The 10,427-nt window shown below is 37.2% G+C and overlaps 1 protein-coding gene across 2 annotated transcripts in view; it reads left to right on the top strand.

Moving 5' to 3' along the window:
- Window positions 1–3,608: 3,608 nt before the first annotated feature.
- The window catches only part of TRIO (trio Rho guanine nucleotide exchange factor), a 198,004-nt gene continuing 191,185 nt past the window's right edge, over window positions 3,609–10,427 (top strand). Inside the window, exon 1 of one of the 2 annotated variants that reach the window (XM_026841540.1) lies at window positions 3,609–3,832. The gene's annotated coding sequence lies outside the window, so the exon portion shown is untranslated. The remainder of the gene's footprint in view (window positions 3,833–10,427) is intronic. The other variant, XM_026841539.1, reaches the window with a different exon arrangement.

Here is a 10,427-nt window from a genome sequence, read left to right as displayed (position 1 = left end):
AAAAATCCCAACCTTGGGCAGCATTACAACACTGCTCAAATTCAGGTGGCTTTATGCATGTGGGCCTCTGTAAAGTTAATTCTGCAAACTACCTGCATGTTAAGTGTGATGAATTTTCCAAAGATAAAGCATGAGATGTGTAGTACTATGAGTTATAATTGATTTTCAGATATGCTAACACTGAACTAATACATTGTTTTTGAGCAACAATATGCTGAAAATTAAGATTTAATATTTTAAAAGACTTGGAAAATGAGAATGGCTTCTATGACTAGTGAAAAGTTTACCCCTTAACCCCCTCTCTCAAGTACTCATGTAAAAGAATGATTTAGAAATTTATTTAGGAAAAACAGAGCTGTCACTTCTAACTCTGAATTTAATCCAGTAATGATACTTCAAAAAAAAAAAAAAAAAAGAGCATAGGATGAGCTTGTATGAAAGGATACAGAAGATGAGGACAGTTTATAACTTTTTTACCTCTACCACGTGTCCTTTTGCTTTCTGTAGGCTGTTAAAATAACACGTGGGTTTTTGCGCCTTCACAGGGTATCTGGGTGTGCTGAGGGACAAGTGACCTGCTGGTGGAGGTCTGGCAGAGTTACAGGCAGGCACAACTGGGCTCCTTCCTCCCTGTCCCTGTGGTGGGAGCACTGGGGCTGTGCCCAGCAGTTGCTGGGGAGAAGTCAACAGTTGCAGGCCTGGCCCAAATGTGCCTACAGTTGCGAATGAAAGAGTTCCCTATGTAGCCCGTGTGTAACTTGGAGTTAGGTAGTGTGCATAGACTGTCCTGGGGGTTTTTTGGGTGTCATGTGTGTCGTGTCCCCCCACCCCCTCCCGATTCTTTGGGGGATAATTGTTTCTTTGCTTGGTTTGCCCACACAGTATTGGTGAGGCCAATGTGTAGTACTGCACAGATACTTGCTGGCCTGTCACAGTGAGCTGCATTCATATTCAGCAGTAAACCCTGGCATCTTTTATAAGTTGAATTGCTTACATAGTTGGCATAGTCTTACTGAAGTAATAGCTGATGTATGGAACAGTGTTTCATGGTGGAACACTCTTTCAAGTGCCTGAGTCATGTTAGAGGCATGTTGTCTGGAAAGGGCTAAAAGAAATTCCTTGTTGCTTTCCTTTGTACTCTCATTTCCTGAAGAAGAACAGGGGGGTTTAGTAATTTTCTTTGTGTGTAGCAGACTGATGTGGAACTGGGGTGGCCCTCAGCTAGGACAGCCCGTGTCCTAGGTCTGTCATGAAAGGTACCAGTGGTATGGATTGATACTCTTGCCATGGCAGATATCAAACGTTTCCTCGATCCTATAGCTAACTGTCAGTGACACTTTCTGATACATATATCAGGGAAGCATTTTGTTACATGATGAGCACAGGCTAAATAGTAGAAGAGGATCCTGTCTTTCTTGATTTACTCAAAAAAAGTTTTTCTTAGCTGCCTCAAAAGGTGATATTACTAATCTGCTGTTAGCTGCTTCAACAAAATCATGCTGCTTTGTTTGGAAGTCCAGGAAACAAAAGGCAAGGTTCATGAAGTATTGGCAAATATATGCAGAAATCTGGAAACTATCTGTCTTGCTTCTAGTTTTGCTGTACAAGTTGTTAAACAGATCTGTGAAAGACCAGTGCTGACAGGGCAGCTGGAATCTTTGTCTGCCCAAATGTTTCTGCTATACAGAACAGCAGTGAGTAATATTCCAGATTACAATGAGAGAGAAAGGACTGTCTCATTTTGGGGTCATCATTTTAAATGTCTTTGCGTTCTTTAAGCACCAAAATGGCAGTGTCTTATTTAAAGCAGATAAACATATTCCTTTTTCCTTAGTGTAAACTGGGTAATTTAGATAATGCAGAGGCAAATTTGAATTCAGCTTTTCCTGAAGCATTAAGACAACAGGCTGTGAATAAGGCTTAAAATGTAGTCTGATAAAATGTGGCACTTCAATAGAGCTGTCATAGAGTAGAGACATTGAGTTAGTTTGTGCTCCAGTTATGGCTTGGATTTCTTGTGCTGGCATGTGTGTGCCCTGTGTCACTGTGAGTCACTCTTAAAAAATGGCAATTAAACTGAAATTTTTACATTGTTTTTAATATCTTGTCTTTGTCAACCCAACCCAAATGAGCCAGTTTCTTTTAACTGAGTTCAGTAAGCTCTCATACTCACAGCTGGCATTAAGAAGTTTAAATCTATAGGTCATATTAAAGTATGTTGACTTTTTTCTTAGGGATGATGAAATAATGGAACATTAGATACCTTTAAGGTGAAATCAAGCAGAACATTATGTCCTTGTCCACTATAATTTATCTTAACATCTTATCATCTGGTGCTGTAGGCAGCACTTGTTACTCACCCTACTAATGCTGAGTTTGTTCTTAATTAAATTGTTGCTATAGCTAAACCTTAGGCATGTGTTAAGTTGAAATGTTAAATCTATCAGACAGTTAATAATTGTTCAGGTTATTTGTTTATATCTGTAGGGTAGTAACTAGACAGAATATTGGGGTGTTGATAGGGGTTTTTGTTTTGGAAAGGGTTTTCTGGTAGTTTTAAGGCAGTGTGTATGTCAACTTTCATTTAGATCATGGCAGTATCTTCAGGAGAATAAGCATTTCAGAAACGGGGATGTGGATGTTCAGGGATAATTGAAGGATTCTATTTCATGTAAATATAAGCAGAGATGAAATGATTAAGGAAATAATTATAGATTTTGCTATATACTTATGTGGGATCTACTTGCTAGCGAATTCTCATGTACACTAAAGCTTTTTATGTAACAAATGTTTATTGTTGTACCATGATGATTAGATAGTAGAATTCATAAAAACAAAGCATAGGATTAAGTTTACAGATTAAGTACAAAAAAGGTGATAATAATAACTGATAATTGCTGGTGAATGTCCAGCTAGTGTTCAACTTCTACAATTGAAACAGTAGGCTTGTGTAAGATGAGTGGGCAGAGAGAAGGTTGCCTGTTGAGTTTAAATTACATTGCATTGCGTATTTCAGGTTTTGCCATTTGAGGCGTACTGTGTGAAGAAGGGTGGCTTAAGTCCAGACACTCAGGTGGTGAACTCTGTTACTCAGTTTTATTGGAATGTTGTTTCCTACAGTATAAACATTAAAAAGTTCAGATGATTAAACTGAAATTTTAAATATGGAGACTTATAATCGTTTGCTTGTCATAGATAAATATAGAAGAGATGAATAGCTTTTAATTGTAATAGTGGGCCTTACTATTGTTGAGTTTTGCAGCTAGATTTCTAGTGCATGACTCCAGACTTTTATGTAGCCAGGGAGGAGACTGTGTTTTTAAACTGTCCTCTGATCTGGGAACAGTTGCATCTGGGTATTACATAGGATTAAACAGCAATCATTGTCAAAGCCTATTTGGTAGTAAATTCAGGCAGAGCAACTGTTAAGCACACTGACAGTCAAGCAAACTGTACAGGCAGAGATATGCGTTGACAAAGATGACTTGGATTTTGAACATGTATTGTACCTTTTTTCATCCGACTGCTCAAACGACTAGTTGAAAAATGTTTTGACTTGAAAGTAGAGCTTCTTGGAGAAGATACAAATGTAGCAGTTATGGAAACTATATCAAATTCACTGGAGTCCAGAACTTAAATCTGAGTTTTTAAAAATCAGGTATCATTTTTTTTTTTGATAAAGGGATAAGGATTTAATTTGCTGTTGTTCCCAAGGATTATTTGGTTTATCCATTCTGTTGGCCACAGACATATTGAGCCTCTGGAGTATGAACAGTGTGTTCTTACAAATGGGATACAAACCAAAAAACTGGTGTTTTGATACTTCTGAATGGTAAGTCACTTGGATATTTCTTGAACTTTGCCTCATAATGACACATTACTATATAGTATTCAAAATTAAATTGAATGTGCAGCTATAATATGGTAGAATTCTTTCTACTTGTATGTCAGTTAATGACCTTGTAAGATGGAGAAACAGAAAACATAGCTATGGTGGGTGAAGCTTGACAGTGCTTCTTGACAATGTGTCAAAGCAATTCTGTATTCTTTTACTCTCCAAATAGATGTGGGTAACACTTCATGTTTTAGCATGATGTAAGTGATAATGGCAGCTATGGTATTAGGTGTCAATCAAAATGGTGTGCTTGTAATATTAGTCAGCTGCTGAAGGGAGCATAAATGCAGATATTGAGCTCATTATGAAGAAGTAATGCCTGTGGTGTGTTCAGGGCAAATAGCACTTCCAAGTAAATGAAGATGATTCTGGAGATAAGGATGTACACAGATAAGCTAATGGCTGCCTGTGTCAAAATAGCATTGCTCACCTGACAACTGTTCAGTCAGAGATGATCTTTGAGCCAGTAGCAATGCAGTTGTCTTGTTCTAAAGCTGCTGTTTTGGAGAGTGAGACTTCAGAGGATGGCATTGTAGCTGATTAGTGTAATGCAGTAATTCCGATGTTTGTAATTTGATCCATAATCTCCAGTGGCTTTCCAACAAGTGCTCTTGTCTGCTTTAGGTTAGTTTTATTGTAATGCAGTGTTTCCATAATACTGCCCTCAAAAAAATTACCTCTTTTTGGAAACAAAGAGGACCACTGATGATCTTTCTTAGCTGAAAGCTGTAGCTGACATATGACATACTTTGCTTGGGTTTGCCACAGTATGTTAAAATTGAGACTCACAGCTGAGATTCTAATGTGTGGTACCCCTGAAGAGAATGATATGGGTGCAGTTGGTTTCTCTAACTTAGCTAGCTCATCTTCTGTTTGTTTGGTGGACTAGAATTTCAGAACTGGATCAGCTCTGTGGTCTGGTACTAGAGACAGCTCTTAGTCTTCACTAATATACTTCTGTTCTTCTATACTTTGTAAGTATGCAGAGATTGTATTGAATGAGTAGACCATGTTTTCTCTTGTTTTTTGTTTTTAAGTGTAAGGGATTATTTTTTTTTTTAAATTCCACAGTATACATTTCTTTTACTGTGCGATACATTGATTTCTGTTAATTATAGGCAGTCACTTTGTTAGAAGTTTGGTAAATTAAATGCCTCTTTTGGACTAAATACAGATCTCCTTTCAAGACTATTCCACAACTGAAATAATTGAATATTTCTGTGTACTTTACAAGTTGGTTAATTTATCTTGGGTTTTGGAAGAGAACTTGCAGAGTTTCACTCAGAGATAAAATACTGATGGTTCCTTAAATAATCTATGTTGGTGCTTGTTTAAACACTAAATTGAATTTCTTTAAGCATCTGATTTAAGATAACTTTTCCAATCATGGATTACTTGAACAACTTAAAGTTGTTTTTTTTTCTAAATTCAGTTGTGTTTCTTATAAATTCATCGTGTATCTGCGAGATTTTCTTGGCTGTCACTATAAAAGTGTTTTGTGTTTTTACAAAACAGTTCATACCCTTTTGTTCTTGGTGGGGTGGTGTGTTAGTAAGAAGGATACTTGTTGATGTCCCTGTGTCATGTTGGAGATACACATACCCATGTGGATGGAGTACCTTGATGTTGACCAGTAACTGTCAGTCAGCCTTCTTTTAAGGAACGCAAAGATGAGTATTCAGCTTTTTTTTAACAATAGCCAAAATGTGCAAAATCACTTATAGATATTTGACTTACATATGCAAGTTTGTATGCACTTGACTTGAACGAAGAGTTGTTTTCTTTCACCTTGTATTTAGTTCAGCTGCCTGCCCTGCTTTAAATTTGTATTTGGAAGTCTTTGTACTTGCCTGCCATGTGTGTTGGGTTTTGTTTGTGAAGACAGTCTCTTCCTGATAGAGCATGGTAGTTTTAATAGCCTCTATTTTTTGAGATCGTGGAGAATTCTATTTGTATTGAAATTTTCCTGGATATCATTCTCTCTCCTCCCTAAAACTGAAACTTCCCTACAATGGTTTTCTCCCAGATATAATCTCAATTTCAAGTAGGGAGATCTCTATTTGGTCAACTTTTTTTTATTATTTTTAACCAGTTTGTCAATAGACAGACATACTTGATAAACAGGATTTAATGCATGGGAGCCTCTGTTCAGTCTACTGACATTACATGGTGGTGGTTAATCAAGATAGGAATCCCCAGCCTGCTTTAAATAATTATCATGAAGTTCTGGCTCAAGCTGGCACTGTCACCAAAAGGGAACATTCACTGAATTATGCCCTTGATAGTGTGGTAGCATGGAACTTGACAGAACCCATTCCTTGGCTTTTGCTGTGTGCCAGTGCAAGTGTGCACACATGTATACCCCATGCAGTCATTTAGCAAGCTATCAATAACTGTTTGCACAGATGTCTGTACCAGAAAATTAAAATATCTTCGTTTCATAGTGGATTTCTGAGTTAGCACTCTGATACCTTTTGATAGTACTTAAGAGTATCTCTTCTTTGGAAAACTCTTAAGTAGCTACAAGTAACTTTTCTCTAGATCTTTACGGTTAGTCCACCAGCTTCCAGTGGTTACTTCCTGCCTACCCTGACTGTATTATATTGCATTAATGTGTTTGATAGAAGGAGTTAGTGTGTGGTATCATTAAGTCTTTAATTCGGTTGTAATCAGTTGGTAGGTGCTGATAGACTAACAAGTAATAACACTGGGCTGAGCTGGTAAAATGGAAGCAGACTGGAAGGTTTTGCTTCTGTCTGGAGGCTCTAGCAATTCTTTCTTGCTATAGTTGTAATCTAAGTTTGATCCAGTTTTTTGGATATTGCTAAGCAAATAGTCAGTGGAGGTAAAGGGCTATTGCTCAGAATCATCAGCTGTTTCAAACCTTACTTCAACAACAAAAATGGAAATCACAATAAACTTGATTATTAAGTTCAATTGGAAGTGTTTGTGAGAAATCAAATTTTTTAATACTGATATCTTTAATGTGTGCTCTAAATTCAAAAGATCAAAACCAAAAAGTCTGATAAGGTCAGGGAGTTTATATCCATAGAAAGTCATTAAGTCGAGAGCTTGAAGAATTACAGTTCAAAAAATCTGGACATAAGAATAGTAATTTTTAAAGTTATTTTAATGTCAATCAATTACCCAAAGAGGTCAAAAGCAGCCCCCGTGTAGGGATAGGATTATCTCACATCTGCCAGTGACAGACTGCTTTGGTAGGCAACTTAAGCTTCTGATACTGGCCTTGTCTGAGAAGCATTTTTGACTAATTAGTATTTTCTCATACACCCAAATAAACGTCAGCTTTGTTGATTTTGATTCTTAAATTAACTTTCTTTATAAAATGCTTGTTTAATAACAAAGCTATCAAGAAGGCTTGTAGAGATGGTGCGTTACGGTGCTGTAACTTGGATCCTTAGCAGCATCATCATACACATTGTTACCTCAAGCATAACTGACAGAGTTAAGTCCTGTTAGTTAAAAATTTTGCTTTTCATAAGTCTCAAGTACTTCATGTTGTTTTCCCCAGATGTTGAGAGGGTAGTGTCATTTTTAGTCCGCTTTGAAATCAGGGCAGTTTTGTTGCTGCTAACAGTATTAGTGTTCTGACAGAAATACATCTTGCTAGCTTGTTTGTAAACTCTTCTCTGAAGAGTTACAAGCCATGGAGTTGGTGTTTGGTGCTCAGTTACCAAATTCACAACTAAGGTGGCATTGAAATGTACTGATCTGAGCTAACTGGGATAAATTTTATACAATTGAGTTGTATATGGCAATAGTCTAAGTCTTGCTTCTGATTCTTATGAGAACAGAAGCATCTGCTGGAGGAAAGGATCTCCAGACATCTCAAGCTGATGTGTATATACTTTGAGTTCTGTTAGGTAACTTCTGAAGAGGACTAGTTCTCTGATACGTGTTGTGAAGAGTAAATGGATGGTGGATAAAATGCTCCATCTACATTTACTAGTCTCTTGTAGTCAAGTAATGCTAATGAACTGACCCATCATTGGCACGAGTAAGGTTGATGCAGTGGTAGTAGGGATAAAGTATAACAGGAGAACTGTGTGCATAAAGGAATTAGTAACAATATTCTTGAATATCAAATGTACTAGGCAATGCTAGTCATATATAAGCATACTGTTAGGGAAGCATGAAGGGAAGCTACTGTATGTCAGCTATCAAAACTTTTGGGGAAGTATTCTATGGAGAAATTGCAGTCCAGGTCTTGCAGTCTTCTAACTGGAAGCTCTGTAACACAGTGTTAGACTCAACACACTTTCCCCTATGCAGAGTGCAGAACACATCCATTATCTGTCTGTACACTTTCAAATACCCAAATTACTTGTGCTTGAAAAGGATGTGATAGTACTTCATGTTCAAGCTTTCAGTAGCTGCCAGGCTAAAAAACCTGGGTAAACCTCTGAACTGACTTAATTTTTCTGTTTGTTTTTTTGTTTTTCTTTTAAATAATATTAGATATGAGAATTTGGCAATTTAAGTGGGATGTCAGGGTATTGGAGTTCAAAAGCAAGTAAGAATGCTGCTGCATGACTTCTCTACAACAAAAGTGGCTTTATACCAAATGCACTTTAGTAGAGAATGCTGCTTTCTTAATAATGTGTAAAAATGAAAATATTTGCCAAACTAAATAATGTATCAACTGTTGCTGTGCTGTAATACTGTCATAAACTTGTGTTTTAACATGATGAGTTGGTGTAAGAGTTGGGGGAGAAAATAATAAAGGTGGAAAAAGCTGAAGAGAAATCTAATTTCACTTTGTTACTGTTCTACTCTGCAGAAGTTAATATTTCTAATGAAGCATGCTAGGTCATTTAGAAGTACACCTATGAACTCCTAATTGGTCTTAGAGTTTAAAATCTTTAGAGACTATGTTGTGTACCTTTAATCATGTCAGGAACTGAAGACATGAAGGTAGAGGCATTGTTAAAATCTTACTAGTGCTTTTAAAATACATTGTAGACTTCTGAAGTAATATATTCATGTACATGCCAAAGTACATTGCTACTTTTTAATGCAATTAAAATGTTAGCTCCCATTGTTGTTTTAAAGAGCCTTTGCAGGAGATAATACACGTTTAGAATTTTGTGTGGAGTGACTCAGTGTGCAGAAGACCAACAAACCCATTTTAATTGAGCTTAAATTAGGTCGGTTTTGTGAACGTAATTAAAATATTATAACTTACAGTGCTTGAATCATTGTCGTTATCCTGATTTGCAGATAGTATCACATGGTGTCTATACCATACAACATAATGCTTGGTAAGTCTGAGCATGTTGTTTAAAGGCATGGATCAGAAGTGCTAGGACATGTCCATGTGACGAATGCCCTTTATTTAAATAAAATAATAGGGAAAATATTTGCTAGTGGTGGTATTTTGCAGATAGTGTTGCAGAGGTGGATGGCTGGATGGTTCGGGCATATGACGTCTTTGTATTGTCCATGCTGTAGAACACTGAAGAATAAAGCCAATGGGTGAATACTTGCTGCCAGTGCTATCAGAAGAGTAACCGTCTTATCTTTCTTTCTTTAATGAGTGTGACCATATCAGGATCTACAGATTTGATGGTAAAACTTTGAGCATGAAATAGTGGGAGCTCGCGAGTATTTGTGAGACTGGATTTGTTGTGCTGGCAAGTAGTGAGAAGTGGTAAGTTGCAGTCAAGTTTAAATAGCTTTTGTCTAGTTTGGTCTGTAAAATGAGCATGGTTTTGTATGTGATTTTTAATTTTTATTTTTTTAAATTGAAGAATTACTTGATTAAGCATGCTTGCAAGTATAATGCAGTGCCCCTACTTTCAAGTAACTGTTGTTCCCAAAGAAATCTGTCACTATTTTAATAGATATTGTTTGAATATGCATGCAACTATTAAAGTTATAGAAACAAACAGTTGGATATTTGAATGCCTTTGAAACATTGTATCTACAGGCTTCTGTCTTAAATAGCATTAGGAGCTGCTTGCTTTGTCTTGTCTGTCTCAGTATTGCATATGCTACACATCCTTAATAAAGATGAGTTCGAAGCTAATTTACTTGTCACTTGAGGATAGGTTTGCTGGTGAGAAATTCTTCTCTGGTTTTGAGTGCTGGGTTTGGGAGTAAGCTTCTGACCGGAGCTGTGAAAGTGCACATGCTGCATTTATAGTAATATGTATCCATTTACAGAAATGGGTGAAAGCGAAGGCAAGATGTTAATCTTGTTCTCATTACGGCAACATAGAAGGATCTGAGTAAGTGGAGTTTGTGGAGAACACCCTGCCTTGATTTAGGTTAAATTTGTGTACTGCAGTAGCTGCGTTAAATGTAGCTCTAATGAGATTCAGGCTGCTCGCCTTTGTCATCCGAAGGAAATAATCTGCTAGAACAAATTGGATAAATGAAGGAGGAAACCTCCCTTTCCTAGTCACGACAGTCTGCAAAATCCCTCTGTCGCTGCTCGAGTGAAATCCGTTCGCAAAGGGCATCGTGGTAGGCAAGGGCCTCGTTGTTTCCGAGGAGGCTCGCCGGGGTT

This window comes from Athene cunicularia (assembly GCF_003259725.1).
Source record: "Athene cunicularia isolate RWA chromosome 2 unlocalized genomic scaffold, athCun1 chr2_part1, whole genome shotgun sequence".
Lineage (NCBI taxonomy): Eukaryota > Metazoa > Chordata > Aves > Strigiformes > Strigidae > Athene > Athene cunicularia.
This window is presented reverse-complemented; position numbering and strand designations above follow the sequence as displayed.